The 16,456-nt window shown below is 42.1% G+C and overlaps 1 protein-coding gene across 4 annotated transcripts in view; it reads right to left on the bottom strand.

Moving 5' to 3' along the window:
- Window positions 1-16,162, bottom strand: part of grb10b (growth factor receptor-bound protein 10b) — a 102,140-nt gene extending 85,978 nt beyond the window's left edge. Inside the window, exon 1 of one of the 4 annotated variants that reach the window (XM_062992649.1) lies at window positions 16,138-16,162. The gene's annotated coding sequence lies outside the window, so the exon portion shown is untranslated. Of the gene's footprint in view, window positions 1-355; window positions 543-11,262; window positions 11,282-16,137 lie in introns of those variants that run through there. The other 3 variants (XM_062992653.1, XM_062992652.1, XM_062992651.1) reach the window with 3 other exon arrangements.
- Window positions 16,163-16,456: the final 294 nt, after the last annotated feature.

Raw genomic sequence — 16,456 nt, 5'->3', positions numbered from 1 at the left:
ATGGATATTCCATAGTGCGAGACCCCTCATCAGTGACTGATCACACCATCTTCGCTCGCCCGTTAACCCCCAACAAGCAGATAAATGCACACTGCAAACCATTCAGAGTTCTCCCAAGTGGTGACGTGAGCACCCGGATAAAGCCAAAGTGGCAGAAAGTGAGAGTGCAGATTAAGAAACGGTAAACAAAGTAAAAGATCAAACGGTCCATAAAGTGCAAAAATTGAACCTCCAAGTCATACTCCCCCACCCCCAACCCCCAAACCATGAGACAGCCATTTAGACCATCAGAATACTCTTCACGAGACTGTCAGGAACCAGATTACCTGAAGCAAAAAGCAAAGTGTCGACTTACAGGCGTGCTGACAGGCTTAGAGTCGATGTGGCATGACCGCAGCACCCAAATCTCCTACATCAGCACTTCTGCTCCATCTTTCTGTAGGTTCTATCTCCAGGCTATCGAACATGTACACACACGCAGGCTACTGCACTGAACCAATGATAAACCCGGGTTCTGCTCCGATACCTTCTGCATCTGCCAAAACCAAAACACAATCTGCTAAAAAGGTAATAAAGAGGGTTGTTAGTCAAGGTGAACCCTGGTCTGATCCAAACCTGGTTTTGTTAAACAACTTCTTGGAGGAAAAGTGGAGTCAAGAATGTAAAATCTCCAAGCAAACGCTGAATGGATCCATTTTTACAACTGCAAGATTAGGTGTATTTTGTTTGTTTTGATATACAATGGTCAAGATTTATTGACAGACAGCCACTTAATAGTGTTATTTTAATTTTCTATACATTTTTACCATTTTATTTATGCATTTTCTCCCTTTTTCTCCCAATTTACCACAGCCAATTAATCTTCCATTGCTGGGGATCCCAAGCACATCCACGGAGGGTATATTTGCCTAACACATGCTCCCTCCAACCCGTTCACAGTGTATTTTCTGGGACCCCCTTGACAAGGGTAATGATATTATTACGCTTTCAGCAAGCATGGCAAATGGTATTGTGTTCTTGCTCATGGGAAATTCGATAAACCCTTGCTGAAGATGTATTATCTTGGTATTTTCAGATTTTGGTTGATGTAGTGGGTTTACATCTGGTACACTGGTGGTGGGAGTTTCTTGAAGAAGCTTTCAATTGACTGATGGACTTGGATGGTAAAGTTAAGATGAATGGGCCATACAAAGCTGCTAAAAATCAAGCCAGGCAGGGTTTGATTAGCTACAATGGCTTACCAATTAAATACTGACAACTGGTCAATTTAGCAGCCAGGATGAATATTGATGTGAGGTGTTGAATTTCACATTTGAAATTTAGATTTCATAAAACTGAACCAGGAACCCCCTGTTAGTCAGATTTTTTTCTTTCGCCCGCTTCTGTATTTAGGGGTGGCCACAGGGGGCACTTCCTCACCTTGGTTCACTTTAGCAGGACCTGCATCAACAACTGAATCAGAATATTCATAGTCGCTGTATATTGACCATTGCACTTTTGTGGTGGCAAATCAAATATTTGTCTTTTCTCAAAGACCCAACGAAGGCTGAGAACTACTGCTCTAGATGGCGGATTTTAAAGGAAGACCAATGAACTGGACATTACAGTAGTCCAGTCATGAATTAAGAGTCTCTGTAGCTTTTAAGTCTTGCAGTGTCATGTAGATGAAAGATTTTTTGTGAGGAAGCTGTTCTTGGCTTTAAGGTTAAGCAGTGGGTCAAAAACAACACCAAGGTTACGGACCGTCAGTGAAGGTTTGAGAAGAGTTCCACTCATATCAATGGCAAACTTTAAACACCTCTGTATTTGACTTACGGCTGACAAATAGGATCAGAGTTTGTTGAAGTAGAGCCTGTAGAAAAGCTCAAGTTTCCCTGTTTATGATTTAAATGTAATAAACACATTCTATTCTTGTGTCTTTGACAGCTTGGAGCTGAACAACCTCGTTCTACACTATTAAACCATATCACAGAAATGTGCACTTTAAGGGGCTTAGGACTTGTGGCAAAAATTGGGACCAGGCCAGATTTTTTTTTGTGATCAGGTCTGGAAGCTACCTGATGACTTTCCACACGTAGGCTGCATCGCTGAAACATGCAACCTCGTGATTAGCAGGTTAATCTGGGTCAGAAGGGAATCTGCCTGTAGCAAAATGAGTCTACTGCTGCATCATGGATCCAGGGAGCAGGCTTAGGTTACAGAAATAGAAAGGCCAGTTACAGGCCAAGGAGCAAGTTTTTAGGCTATAGGGTATAGTCCATTCATAAAGCAAGTTCTTAATAAGTTCCACAGTATTAACAGCAATCATGTGGCTAAGCCCTATTCTTTCTCTAAACAAACTTCATTTTTGGCAGCACCTCAGTATGATATCATGAGGATTAGGCTTTGCAAACAGTTGTTAAAATATGTTTTCTTTGGCATTAGTGCTAGTGGCCCGGATACTTACAGGTTGTGTAAAAACCAGTACAATGAAAAATGTTTGGAACCCTTCCAGAACATTGTTTAGTCATTTTTTGTAGATATTTTCTAGCTTGTAACCCTAACAGAGACACATTCTTTATTAAAGACTAAACACAGGAGAATTAGTAAGATTTCTGCAGCCTAATACGCTAGTCCAACACTGTGATGAGCTTGAGCCTGCTACCCACCAGCTCTGAAGGAGGACAGGCCAGATCGGGTTTCTCCTCAGTGCCGCTGCATAATGCAATCTCTGGTCGAGGTACCTGCACAAGAGGTGGAGGATTCACAAGCATCACAGCATAGCTGTTTGTGAGAATCCACATCTGGTCCTAGAAGCATTAATTCCTCTCTTCCTCACGTTCGCTTTATAATATGGCATTATGGCATGTATTCTAAGATCTTTACCTGAAAAATGTATTACTGAGGGTTCGAAGAAATGTTATCAGACTGCTTACATCTGGGTAGATTCACAACTGTTTTAAGTCAGCCAATCATGTGTCTCTGTAAGCGCTGAGCCGGCTGATAGCAGACCTGAGATTCAAACTTGAGAGTTTTAAGATCCAAGCCAGCACTGGTGGGCTAGCGTGTTTCACCACTGCACCAGTTGAGCGCCCTGAGAATGTATTGTTTTTTAACAAATGTAAAAAAGTACAAATGCAACCTGTATCTCAAAGCTTCTCTTCACAACAGAAATTAATATAACAAGGTCAGAATGAACCTTATAATGAAGACAGAGCCATACGTGCTGAATTTTACCATGCTTTGCCGACAGGGGGTGCACCTGACAGCAGTCGTTCAGGTTTTTATGTAACACCACTGGTGTACCATCTGAATGGATGTTGAATTTCTGCTCAGTAAACTTTCCTCACAACACCAGATTCGTCTCTTAGTGGTGATGCGTGCGGTTTTCTCTGCTCCTTATTTAAATATTAATTGTCAGCAAAGAAAGACTGTGTGCTGTGTTCACATAAATCCACAATTTCGCTGAGCACCAGAGACTAAAAGTACTATCCAGACTGTTAGCAGAGAAAAGTGCAAACCCAACATCAGTCATAATATGAGAGTGCATCAGTGCCCACAGTATGAGTGACTTGCACATGTGTGCAGGTATCGATGATATAACGATTTAAAGAGACACATGCTGCCATCAAGATGACGTCTTTTCTCGGGAAGTCCATAATTATTTTAGCAAGACGATGCCAGACCTTGGCTGCATCCAAAATCGCATACTTAAGCAGTACGTACTAGATTTGAGTAGGCTCTTTCAGTACACAAGTGTGCAGTATGCACGCAGCCTCGCACAATTCTGTCATTCTCCACAAGGCTACTCAAAATGTTATTCAGGGCTGTACCTAATCATAACATTTTTAATATTTGTCTTGCTCCGCTTTCCGCCTTTGCAGCTCCAGTTGAATTATGAGATAGATTAATGGACCGTAAGTGTGCATCGTTTGCATACTCAAAAATGGGTGCCCAGAGGCCGCTCAGGTGGCGCAGCGGTAAAAACACACGCTGGAACCAGAGCTGGGATCTCGAATACATCGTATCGAATCTCAGCTCTGCCTGCTGGCTAAGCTGAGCGGCCACATGAACAACGATTGGCCTGTTGTTCAGATATGGGTGGGACTAAGCCGGATGGGGTCTCTCTCTCATGATTGTGCAATTACGACCTCTGCTGGCTGATTGATGGCGCCTGCACAGAGATGAGAAAAGATTGCTGTCAGGGTGTGTCTCTCCGTACACAACGCTGAACTGCACTGCACTCGTCAAATTGTAGGTGATGAGATGCATACGGCATGCTGCCCTGGTCGGAGGGGGCATGGGTTAGCTTCGTTCTCCTCAATCAGAGCAGGGATCGGCATTGGTGGAGAGAAAGCATGACGCAATCGGGCAATTGGGCGTGCTAAAAGGGGAAAAAAGGGGAAAAAATGCATAAACAAAATAAAAAAACTATGTATTCGGACATACTAACCGCTCTCGCGTACTGTTCAGTATGGAAGTATGTGATTACACAGAGTGCGTGTGCTTTACTGGCATGCCTGCAGTCCAGATTTGTCTCCTGAAGAGGAGAATCAGACAAAGTCTCTTATCAAGCAAAAATGTGCAATTAGTGTCCTCAGTTTCCAAACAATTAAAATTAGGAACTACAATTAGGAAAGGTGATGGAACACAGTTCTAAACACACCTCTGTCCCAACTTTTTTGGAGTGTTGCAGATGTCAAATTTACAAACTATAATAAAGCTGTTCAGTAAAACATTGGAATTAATTTTTTCTATTGCCAGATGTCAATTAGATTCTTGTCTTCACAAAGTCCTACAAAATGTCCCATCTTTTCTGGAAATAGGTTTGAGCATTAGTGGGTCATTTTCTAAACCAGACGGCGGTCACAGCTCAGTAGACGTTGATGTAGCTGAGCATTACTTAATTACCAGCTAGATTCATTATTCCTGAGTGACAGGAGACGGGAGCACACGGGAGCGTCTGATGATGACGAGATGAATGGCTGCACTCAAAGTAAAGCTTTTGGCATCGTGAACAATCATTAATTATATGAGGGCTTGGCTACGGAGGATACAGGCTTTTAGGAAATTGGACTGACGGGCGGGACGGAAGCTATTATGCCGGTACCCGTGTTTGCTGCGTGGGTGGGCTGGCTGAAGCCGTCCAAGTTTCAAATTCAAACGGTCCTACCGATGCTTCCAAGAAAGAGAAAGAACAGAGTGTCAGGTTCGATTCATATCATGTACAGAGCCGATCATGTGAGGATGATATAAAGGGAAACGCTGCTTTTTTGCGCTGCTGGCAAACTATCAAAGTATCTGAGTGCCAACTAAAAAAAACAATTACAGAGCTGCATGCTGGCTGAAGTAAAGAGGCGGATTAGAGCAGCATTACATGTGGTTTTAGAACGTGCTATGAACTTGGGATAAAGTGAACTGTATAACCTGGGGCTGCTAAAACAAGGCGTAATGATACGCTTCCTTTAGATCTTGTGAAGCAGTGGAGGCTCACGACAACATAAAGCTCGTCTGACTGTGGACAGTGCAACCTGTGTCAACAGCTTATTTTTTTTAATGCATTTTCTCCCCATTTTCCTCCCGATTTAGTGCACTCAATTTTGTCTTCCGCTGCTGAGAGATACCAGATTGCATCCGAGGAGAGCACGTCGCTGTACACGCCTCTTCCGACACGTGTACAGCCCTCCTCCACTCGCCCCTGCGTTCTGCACTTATGCCCGCTAGATGGCGCCCAGCCGAATGGAGGCAACACCAAGTTTCGAACCGAGGAGTTCAGAAACTCGGTGCTGGTGTGCAAACGGAATATCCCGCTGCGCCACCTGGGCACCATGTCAACAGCTTCTAATTTCTAGCAAACCTGTTTTGCATGGTTTTTGGATTCCATTTGGCCACAAAGACACATTTCCTCTGAGTTCAAGGTTTTCTTCCAGACCTTGGACAGAGACCACTGTTCCATGTGCTCTGTACCTGCAGACAGTTGTTTGCAGAGATGATTTTGGGACTGTAGATGCTTAGAAATGACTTGTGCAATTCAGCTTTCTAAGATCTGAACAGACTACTTTAGTTTTCCAGTTAAAATGCTTGAGCCCCGGGATATTCCGCTAGCACACCAGTGCCGAGATTCTGAACTCTTTGGTTCGAAAGTCGGCGTTGCCACCGGTCGGCTGGGTGCCATCTGGTGGGCACAAGTGGCATTGCCTGCAGCAGATACTAATTGGCCACCGTATCTGCAGGGTGGGGGCCGGACTATGTGTGGGTGGGATCTTCATACGCTGTGTAAGAACCCTGACTGGCGGAAGAGACGCCTGTGCAGAATGCAGGGGCAAGACGAGGAGGGCTGTGCACGTGTCGGAGGAGGCGTGTACAGCGATGTGCTCTCCTCGGATGCAGTCGGGTATCCATCAGCAGCAGAAGACAAATGGAGTGCGCTAAATTGGGAGAAAAATGGGAAGAAAATTTATTTTTTTTAAAAAATGCTTGAGCCCAGCTAGTAAGTGCAGCCTAATTAGCCTTAGTTATTTGGGCACAGAGAAGGTGCCAGCTTTATTTAATTAATTACAAGAAAAGTGGAAGTTAATCTATGTTTTGACTAAGCAGCATTCTTTACTTGTTTTGTTTCTTCATGGTGCGTGTACACCTTTGACTTTTTTGGTAAATAGTTCTCTTACTGCTCTCTTTATGAAGAACTATGCAATAAAACTGGGTAGGACCCCCTTTGCTCTCAAAACTTATTTTTTTGTGACATCAGTTCCAAGATGTTAAAATTACCCGTGATAGCAGCTCATAAAGGCTGAGCTGGCTTAAGTGTCAGAGAAATAAACCAGACTAATGTTCACGGTGAACCCCAACACTGTAAAACCATCTTGCCGATCATAACACTAAACTAAATATAGTCCCATCACTCCCCCTGAGTCACCACCTCAATATAGATTCAGACACAAAGCAAAGCATGCAGGGAGGGATTAGTACTGTACAGCATCAATGTAGGTTTCACTCTCTATAGCTACAGTATAGCAGGGGGAATTCACATTGTATTATAGCAACCTGACGCACGACTACACAGAAAGTGTCTGCTCAACTAGATTAATCATGAGCTATGATAAGAATGGCAACCAAGAACTGTATTATAAAAAAACGCTAAGCTTAATGCTAAAACTTCACATACATCGATCAGCCATAACATTAAAACCACCTCCTTGTTTCTACACTCACTGTCCATTTTATCAGCTCCACTTACCATATAGAAGCACTTTGTAGTTCTACAGTTACTGACTGTAGTCCATCTGTTTCTCTACATACTTTTTTAGCCTGCTTTCACCCTGTTCTTTAATGGTCAGAACCCCCACAGCCCCCCCACAGAGCAGGTATTATTTAGGTGGTGGATCATTCTCAGCGCTGCAGTGACACTGACATGGTGGTGGTGTGTTAGTGTGTGTTGTGCTGGTATGAGTTGATCAGACACAGCAGTGCTGCTGGAGTTTTTAAATACCGTGTCCACTCACTGTCCACTCTATTAGACACTCCTACCTAGTTGGTCCACCTTGTAGATGTAAAGTCAGAGACAATCGCTCATCTATTGATGCTGTTTGAGTTGGTCATCTTCTGGATCTTCATCAGTGGTCACAGAATGCTGCCTACAGGGCGCTGTTGGCTGGATATTTTTGGTTGGTAGACTATTCTCAGTCCAGCAGTGACAGTGATGTGTTTAAAAACTCTGCTGTGTCTTATCCACTCATACCAGCACAACACACTAACACACCACCACCATGTCAGTGTCACTGCAGTGCTGAGAATGATCCACCACCTAAATAATACCTGCTCTGTAGTGGTCCTGGGAGAGTCCTGACCATTGAAACACAGCATGAAAGGGGGCTAACAAAGCATGCAGAGAAACAGATGGACTACAGTCAGTAATTGTAGAACTTAAAAGTGCTCCTATATGGTAAGTGGAGCTGATAAAATGGACAGTGTGTGTAGAAACAAGGAGGTGGTTTTAATGTTATGAGCTCACAGACTGTCTCATGTACAAAACGCGATTCCAGAAAAGTTGGGACATTAAAACACTGAAATGTAAATTACGCCAAAGTATGAGGGCACCCTTCTAACTTACTCGGTTTAGGTGTTTCCTCCACACCCATTTCTCACAAGTGTATAAAATCAGATGTTCAGCGGATTCAAAAAGTATTCACACCCCGTGACTTTTGGCCCCTTTCTTGAAACAGATTTAATTTCAAATGGATATAATTGCCATTTTCCCATTGAATAAATCCCTTAATCACAAAAGTAACTGAATCATTTATTCAATTCTTTGTAAAAGCCTCACCAAGAGAGAACTAAGCCAAAGCTGAACTCCATTGCTGCAAAAAAGAACACTACAAGGAGTCCTGCAACGTCCCTACTACTACTAACGCTGAGGTGAGTATTGCAGTGGTTGAGATTTGAACTCCAGAGCTTGAACTCTTCACAGTGATGCAGTGATCTGACGCATTTAACCACATGAAACCATGTATGGTTCCAAAATTCAAAAATCATATGTAACTGAAAGCAGTGGTGTAGTTCCATGAATGTTGTCCTGATCTTTGTTAATATATTTTTTCAATTTCATCTTTTGTATAACTAAACTGACTATACAACAGGACCTGACATGAACTTTAACTACATACACACGATTATTCTTCAACACAATTCATTTCTGCTGCTGAAAGAAACCGTCCAAGCCTGCCATGAGTCCATAAAGTGGGGTTTTGTTCTGCTGTATGGCAGCATTGACAGTGCAAACAAACCAGACAGAAACTCAAATCCGTCTTCTGTTTGTGTAGTATCAGTTCATTCAGCCTTCAGTAAAGTTTTTACAAATCTGAACAAGCAGCTCAGATGTCTGTCTGCTGAGGACCACTTTAAATAAACAGCTTCACTTTACAGAGTACAACAAGAAGCATTGAGTTGGGGTGGGACAGTGTCATAAAGAACATATCACTCTAGGATTGGGTCATATGATCAACTTTCTCCATATTGGTACAGCTGAAGTTAAAACAAGTTGAAGTTGTCTTGAACAAGAAACAAAGTAAATAAGGGGGAATAAAGTTAAACACCACAAATGAATAACATTAGTATATTGTTGCAAAGCTGTGAGCTGGTGTCATGTAATGGTAAGACCCATGTTGCTGGTAACAGCAGTGCCCGAGGTTCCAGTCGTTTGAACCCCAAGTTGGGCTCACAAATACAGACGTTGCATGGCATTATGTGAACCTAGCCATGGGGAGGTGTACATATAATTTACATTTACGGCATTTAGCAGACGCCTTTTATCCAAAGCGACTTACATTACAGTTACAGTATACAGTCTGAGCAATTGAGGGTTAAGGGCCTTGCTCAAGGGCCCAACAGTGGCAACATGGCAGTGGTGAGGCTTGAACCAGCGACCTTCTAATTACTAGTCCAGTACCTTAACCACTAGGCTACGACTTGCCCTGTGATACCTAGTGATATCAGTGCACCCTTAACCAGGATAAATAGGAGGGCTGCGTCAGGAAGGGCATCTGGTGTAAAAACTGGGCCAAGTCAAATAAGAGGTCGAATGATCTGCTGTAGCAGGCCATAATGGGAACAGCTGAAAGGAATCATTAACTTGGTAGCAAAGCCAATGTTAGTAATCACAGCTCTAAAGAAGTATACTACAGTATGAAATTCTTAGTTTTTGCAGTACAGTGGCTCAATTTTAATTTATCTTGAGAAAATGTGAAGACTTTATGGTTCCACTTTATGTTTATCACTTGTCAGACAGCATGTTGCAAAATCTTGCATGGTGCACCAGTCCAGGGATGTGCCCCAGGTGTATGTTTTTTAATACAAAAAAACACTACCAATGTTTCTTAGTTAAAGGACACCAACAACTGCAGCTGCAAAATATTAGCAGAACATGACAGAACAGAGAGAAAGTGGGTAGCAAACAAAGTCACCCTGTCGACCACCCCCTGAATAAAGGCTCAGTGCTTATGGTATTAGTGATCAGAAGGTCACTGGCTCAAATACCAAACACTGCCAAGTTGCTTCAGTTGGGCTGATCAGGAACCCTCAATTGATTGCATTTGATTACAATTGTTTGTTTGTTTGTTTATTAGGACTTTAACGTCATGTTTTACACTTTGGTTACATTCATGACAGGAACGGTAGTCACTTATTACACAAGGTTCATCAGTTCACAAGACTATATCGAACACAGTCCTGGACAATTTTGTATCTCCAATTTACCTCACTTGCATGTCTTTGGACTGTGGGAGGAAACCGGAGCACCCGGAGTAAACCCACGCAGACAAGGGGAGAACATGCAAACTCCACACAGAAAGGACCAGGAGCGCCCCACCTGGGGATCGAACCCAGGACCTTCTTGCTGTGAGGCGACAGTGCTACCCACTGAGCCACCGTGCCGCCCAATCACAATTGTAAAATGATAAGGATAAAAGCATTGTTTTCCATTAATGTATTATATTGCTATGTATATTATTATTAATAATAGTTTTATCATTATTACTGTTATCAGCTGCAGTATTTACTGAATCACATTTTTTCATGTTATTAGAAGTTCTCCAGAAGTATTCCAGCCCTGCGCCCAGTGTTTCCAGGTGGCCATGACCAGGACAAAGCGGCTGGAGGTCAATAAGCCAATGAATAAAAACGTATGCAACGTATACAAACCAGTGAATCGATTCGTGCAACTGTCTCGTTTCTGTGAGTCGTATAAGTGAATCGACTCGCTGGTGAATCTATCAAGTAAAAACGCAGCAGAGCATTAAGTTGTACTCTGTGCCCACGGTCAATAAAACATTACAGCCGGTGGATCTGAGACTTCCTGTGAGCTTTCTGAGCAAAAAGAAATGACCATATAGATCATCATTCATTATGATTTCTAACAATACACTCGTCTATAGAATTGAAGTTTAGAGATTTGTCATTACTGCACTGAAGAAAGCACACAGTCCAACCGACCACGTGAACAAGTTGGAAAATCAAAATCTGCACAAAATATGTACAAGTTCAAACTAAATCGAATTAGATATAGTTTAAATGTTTGCATTTTAATCGATGCATTTTCTACTTCAATTAATTAAAGCTTAAAGATTCAGAAATGCAATGTATATCAGACACGCTCCACCCGAGTGATTCCATACACTCAGCCCACCGACTGCTCCACACATGTACACTTTCTAGAAGGGTGCCAAAACTTATGCCGAGCGCTACCGCTAAAATACACATCAGAATACAATCTAGAAGAGTTCTTCTCACCTCAGAGAGGATAAAAGCGCAGAGTCCGAATGAATAAAACACAATAAATCACACAGCTTTGCTCCAGCCGGCCGATTCACCAGAGCAGGACACATATACGCTCTCAGCTGACTCTCCCAACACACACCAAGCCACGCCCCCACAGCGCACATCAACCACGCCTGCGGTCACTCCAAACCACGCCCTTATCCGTGCAAGCCACGCCCCCGCGCCCGGAACGGCTCTCACACGTTCCAGCAACGCAAGCGAGTACGTGCGAAACCGCACTGAGTGCCTACATAACGCGTATTAACACGCAGGTGTCAAGAGTTCCTCACCCTCACTGACATTCATTCATTCATCTACAGTAACCACTTCATCCAGCTGGGACAAAACATCACACATTCATTGAAGTCTAAATCTACTCCCTGGAACCTTAAGTAAGGTGGGAACATGCCAAATTTCATTAAACGCAAGAAGAATTAAACCGGAAGAATTAAACCCAGATTTCCTGGACCTATGTTGCTTAGGACCCACTGTAACCACTGCACCACACCACTTTAAGTAAAGTGAGAACATGCCAAATTTCATACAGACAGTGCGGGGTGTTGTTCAGGACCTACTGAACCACTTTGAGTAAGGTGGGAACATGCCAAATTTCATACAGACAGCAACCGGAAGCAAGAATAAAACCCAGATTTCCTGGACCTATGTTGCTCGGGACCCACTGAACCACTTTGAGTAAGGTGGGAACATGCCAAATTTCATACAGACAGTGACCGGAAGCAATAATTAAACCCAGATGTCCTGGACCTATGTTGTTCAGGACCCACTCTAACCACCACACCACTTTAAGCAGGTGGGAACTTGCCAAATTTAATACAGACAGTACGGGGTGTTGGTCGGGACCCACTGCACCACTTTAAGTGAGGTGGGAACATGCCAAATTTCATACAGACAGCAACCGGAAGCAAGAATAAAACCCAGATTTCCTGGACCTATGTTGTTCGGGACCCACTCTAACCACTGCACCACTTTAAGTAAGGTGGGAACATGCAAAATTTCAAACAGACTGTAACCGGAAGCAAGAATCAAACCCAGATATCCTGTACCTATGTTGTCCAGGACCCAGTCTAACCACTGCACCACTTTAAGTGAGGTGGGAACATGCCAAATTTCATACAGACAGCAACCGGAAGCAAGAATTAAACCCAGATTTCCTGGACCTATGTTGCTCGGGACCCACTCTAACCACTGCACCAAATGCCATCCTTGACAGTAACAGATATTGACACCACACAGTCTTCAGTATTGTTGAGGACCCTTCACACTCCTCACAGGAACCCTACAGTCTCCAGTCTGGAGGAAGGTACCATAGCATTTGGTCCTAGTGCTAGATAGTGCAAATGTTTTTATCCACAAACCACCAGACTCCTCAACCCAAGTCTGAACTGATGGACACACACACACACACACACACACCACACACACACACACACAACTGACACAGACTTGCTCCCTGGACTCTGACATTTCCAAATAATACATACAACTACTATATCTCACACTCAGTGACTATATCACTCATGTTTTTGCACACTTTTCCTAAATATGTCTGCTGCTATAATTGCAGCTATATAAATTCTACACTGTTGTTTATCTATCAAAGTATGTTGTATATCAAGGTATGTCAATATGGAGTGGCTATAACATACATAAATAGCTAAATGTCATAACATGTCATAGTATGTTTCTGTTTTAGCATAACCTCACGTTACATTTACTCAGTACTGTGTACTGGCCAACACCACACTTGTGCTTTGGTCCCATACCTTCACTATTTTGGGTCCAGAAATGTCCCTCATATTTATTGTAGGTCTTTGTATTTATCACACTGTACTCCATCTGCACTGCATTGTGTATGATGTAAGCCGAAATGGCAATAAAAGCCTTCTGAACTTGAACTAAGCTGTATTTAAGTTCACTTTACTTTAATTTTAACCTGATTAGGGTATTAAAGGCTCCAGGATCCCCATCCACCATCACTGAAACACAGGACATCGTTCACTTATTTAGTAGTTTACGCCCCTTCAATTATTGCTTCTAAATCAGTTACAGAAATATTGGGAGTTGCCAATCCATCCACTGGCATTTGTTTGTGACATGAAGGAAAGCCAAAAGGCAGAACATGTCAAATTGTACACAGTAAGTAACCAAAAACGAGGATCAATACCAGATCCAAAGGACCCAGCTGCAAGTTAATTTTACTTCCACCTTGTCCTGATCAAAGTCACAGAAAGTCATGAAACCATCATAAAAACAGGATGTTGCCTAATTACAGAACATCAATAACATATTGAGTTATTTACACCCCATCAATTATTGCTTGTTAATCATTCACATAAAGGTTTTAAATTTAAAATTTAATTTTCATCCTCAGTAACAACTTTTCCTGATCGAGGGTCATGGTGGGTACAGAGCACACATTGTACTTAAGACCAGAACACATCTAATCTGCTTCTAATATGTTCATACCTTAAATTAGAATAAATAAATCCACCTACTTGCATTGTTTCTGCAATGGCAAGAAATTCACAAGGAAGAAAATAACAGACCTCACAAACAGAAGCGAAGCTGGAACCTGGGTTTCCAAAACTTTGGAGCTCTGCATCAATACTACCTAATGAAATACTTAATATCAGGGAAAATGATTTAGTAATGCAGTGGTCCCCTTCACTCCGACACACATACACATCTTTTTGCATTTTTTCCACTGGAATTTATTGTAAACATTGTAATCCATAAAAACTGCAACTTCATTTTGAGTAAAAGAAAATAAACTGGCAAATCACTCTTATAATAAAATTATTACAAGTGACATGTATTATGTATCTTAAACCCTTACTGTGTAACTCTCACAAACAGTGCTCAAACAAGCCTCATTTATTTGCCTTGCTGACCCCCCTGCAATAGCTCTGTGCACCCCTTCCCTTCCCTTCCCCACACAAACACACTTTGGGAACCAATGCAGTAATAGTGGGGGCACTCTGGTGGTGAAGCGGTATATCACACTAGCCCATTGCCGCTGAGATCCTATGGTTAAAATCCTCAGAGATGCTATTGGCCAATCAGGCATCTACATACAGACATGATTGGCTATGATTGGACAGGAGCCTTCAACCCCACCCTATCTGCCCTGCTCACAAACACAAACATGGTGGGCTCCCCTCCGACAATTTAAATGTGAAATATTGATGTATTGTGGTAAAAAACAGCTTAAGATGCCAAATTAACTTTAAAATACAGTCGACAGCAAAATATCATAATCAGAAACCATTAGGATATTTTAATTCTAATGAAATATCATTGGAAGGAGTCACAGATCAACCATCCTAAAGTTATGTGAATGAACTCATATGGGAACACCACTGGAAACCATTACATGCTTGTTTACATTTTTCTTGCTGTGTTCCACCCTATTTTTACTACTTACAAACACAAACATGGTAGACTCCCATGCTAAACAGTTAGTGTCTATAGATACTATTATTGTATGATCTCTTTGTAGCTCAGAAATGATAAAATTCCAAACGCATTCACCTTTAACCCTGCTGTCTAAAATAATATAGATTCTTCTGAATGTTCCTGATTTTAGGCTAAAATCAGGAGCAGTACATATCTTAATGTCAAATCATCTAATCAAATCCACAGAATGAGCAATAAACTACAGTTGCAAGCAACATATAAGCATCAGAAGCCATTAGGTTCCTCTATAGGACCTTTCAAAGAACAATTAAATATGGCTCACAACAGCACTCGGGTGGCTCAGCGGCCTATTATACTTGTCCACCATTGCTATTAGCCAGCCAACCATCTACACAGACATGACTGGCTATGTTTAAGGATGGCCAAAGCCCTGGTATGTTTCCCAGTACCGGAACTGCGACGACCCTGACTGGGATAACACGGAAAATGAAATTAAATGAATTAAAACAGTCACAGATCATCAGTTAAAGCTCGATACAAAACCTCATTACTAACCTTACAAAAATTAACCCATATAGGAACACCATTAGGAACCAATACAAGCCTGTGAAAACCACACCTTGTTGTTACTGCTCACAAACACAAACATGGTAAACTCAGTGTTTATAGATACTTTTGATGCATGAAGAAATAAACATGAGACCCTTCCAAAAAATTTAGTGATCTGTTTTTACCTTTTACTTTGTCTAAAATCAAATCGATTCCTTTGGATGTTTGTACATTCAAAAATAGGCATTAAATATTAGACTACAAACAGTAGCAACATTTAACCATCAGAAACCATTAGGTTCCAGTAGGACCTTTAATTCCCATTAAAAACAAATACCTTTGGACAGTCACAGATCAGGGTTAAACCACTAGGATTTTCCTGATGTTTCATAAATGGATCCATATGGAAACACCATTAAGAACCATTACAGGCTTGTAAAAGTCACACTCCATTGCTTACAAACAAACATGATGGACTTCATTTCTAAACAGTCTATAAATACTATTTTCAGAGGGGAAACAAGATCCTTAAAAAAATCCACCAAATCAACAATAAACTACAGTCTATAGCAACACATCATTATCAGAAGCCATTAGATTCATGAAGAAACGTTAAATCCTATTAAAAAGAATTATTAAACAGGTTTGTTAAACCACTAGGGTTTTTAAATAAATGCCATAAAATGAACCCATATGGAAGCTCCATTAGGGAGCATTAGAGAAGCAGCAGGAACCAGTAGGACTGTGTACTGGTTTGTATGGTTTAGTGCAGGTGAGATGTGTTATTTACAGTCTCCTGGTCCTGTAGCACACTCAGTGTAATGTGATGTGTAATGTGATGAGGTGTAAATGAGCTCCTACCTTCTCCCACGCAGAGAACCAAACTCCACTCAAATGTGCTTCTGTTTACTCTCCAAATAGCTCGTTCACATGGCCCCGCCCTCTAATCGGCCCCCGCCCGTCTGCCAGCCAATAGGAATTCGGGCTGTGGCCACACCCCCACACAGGCGCATGCTGAAAAAGCTATGTGGCCGCGTGGTGTGTGTGTGTGTGTGTGTGTGTGTGTGTGTGTGTGTGTGTGTGTGTGTGTGTGTGTGACCGTGATTTTTTTAAACACATTATATGTCCAAAAATATGTGGACACCCCTCCCACCTGAGTCAGCCACAGTCATATAAACTT

The sequence above is a fragment of the Trichomycterus rosablanca genome, chromosome 3 (assembly GCF_030014385.1).
Source record: "Trichomycterus rosablanca isolate fTriRos1 chromosome 3, fTriRos1.hap1, whole genome shotgun sequence".
Lineage (NCBI taxonomy): Eukaryota > Metazoa > Chordata > Actinopteri > Siluriformes > Trichomycteridae > Trichomycterus > Trichomycterus rosablanca.
This window is presented reverse-complemented; position numbering and strand designations above follow the sequence as displayed.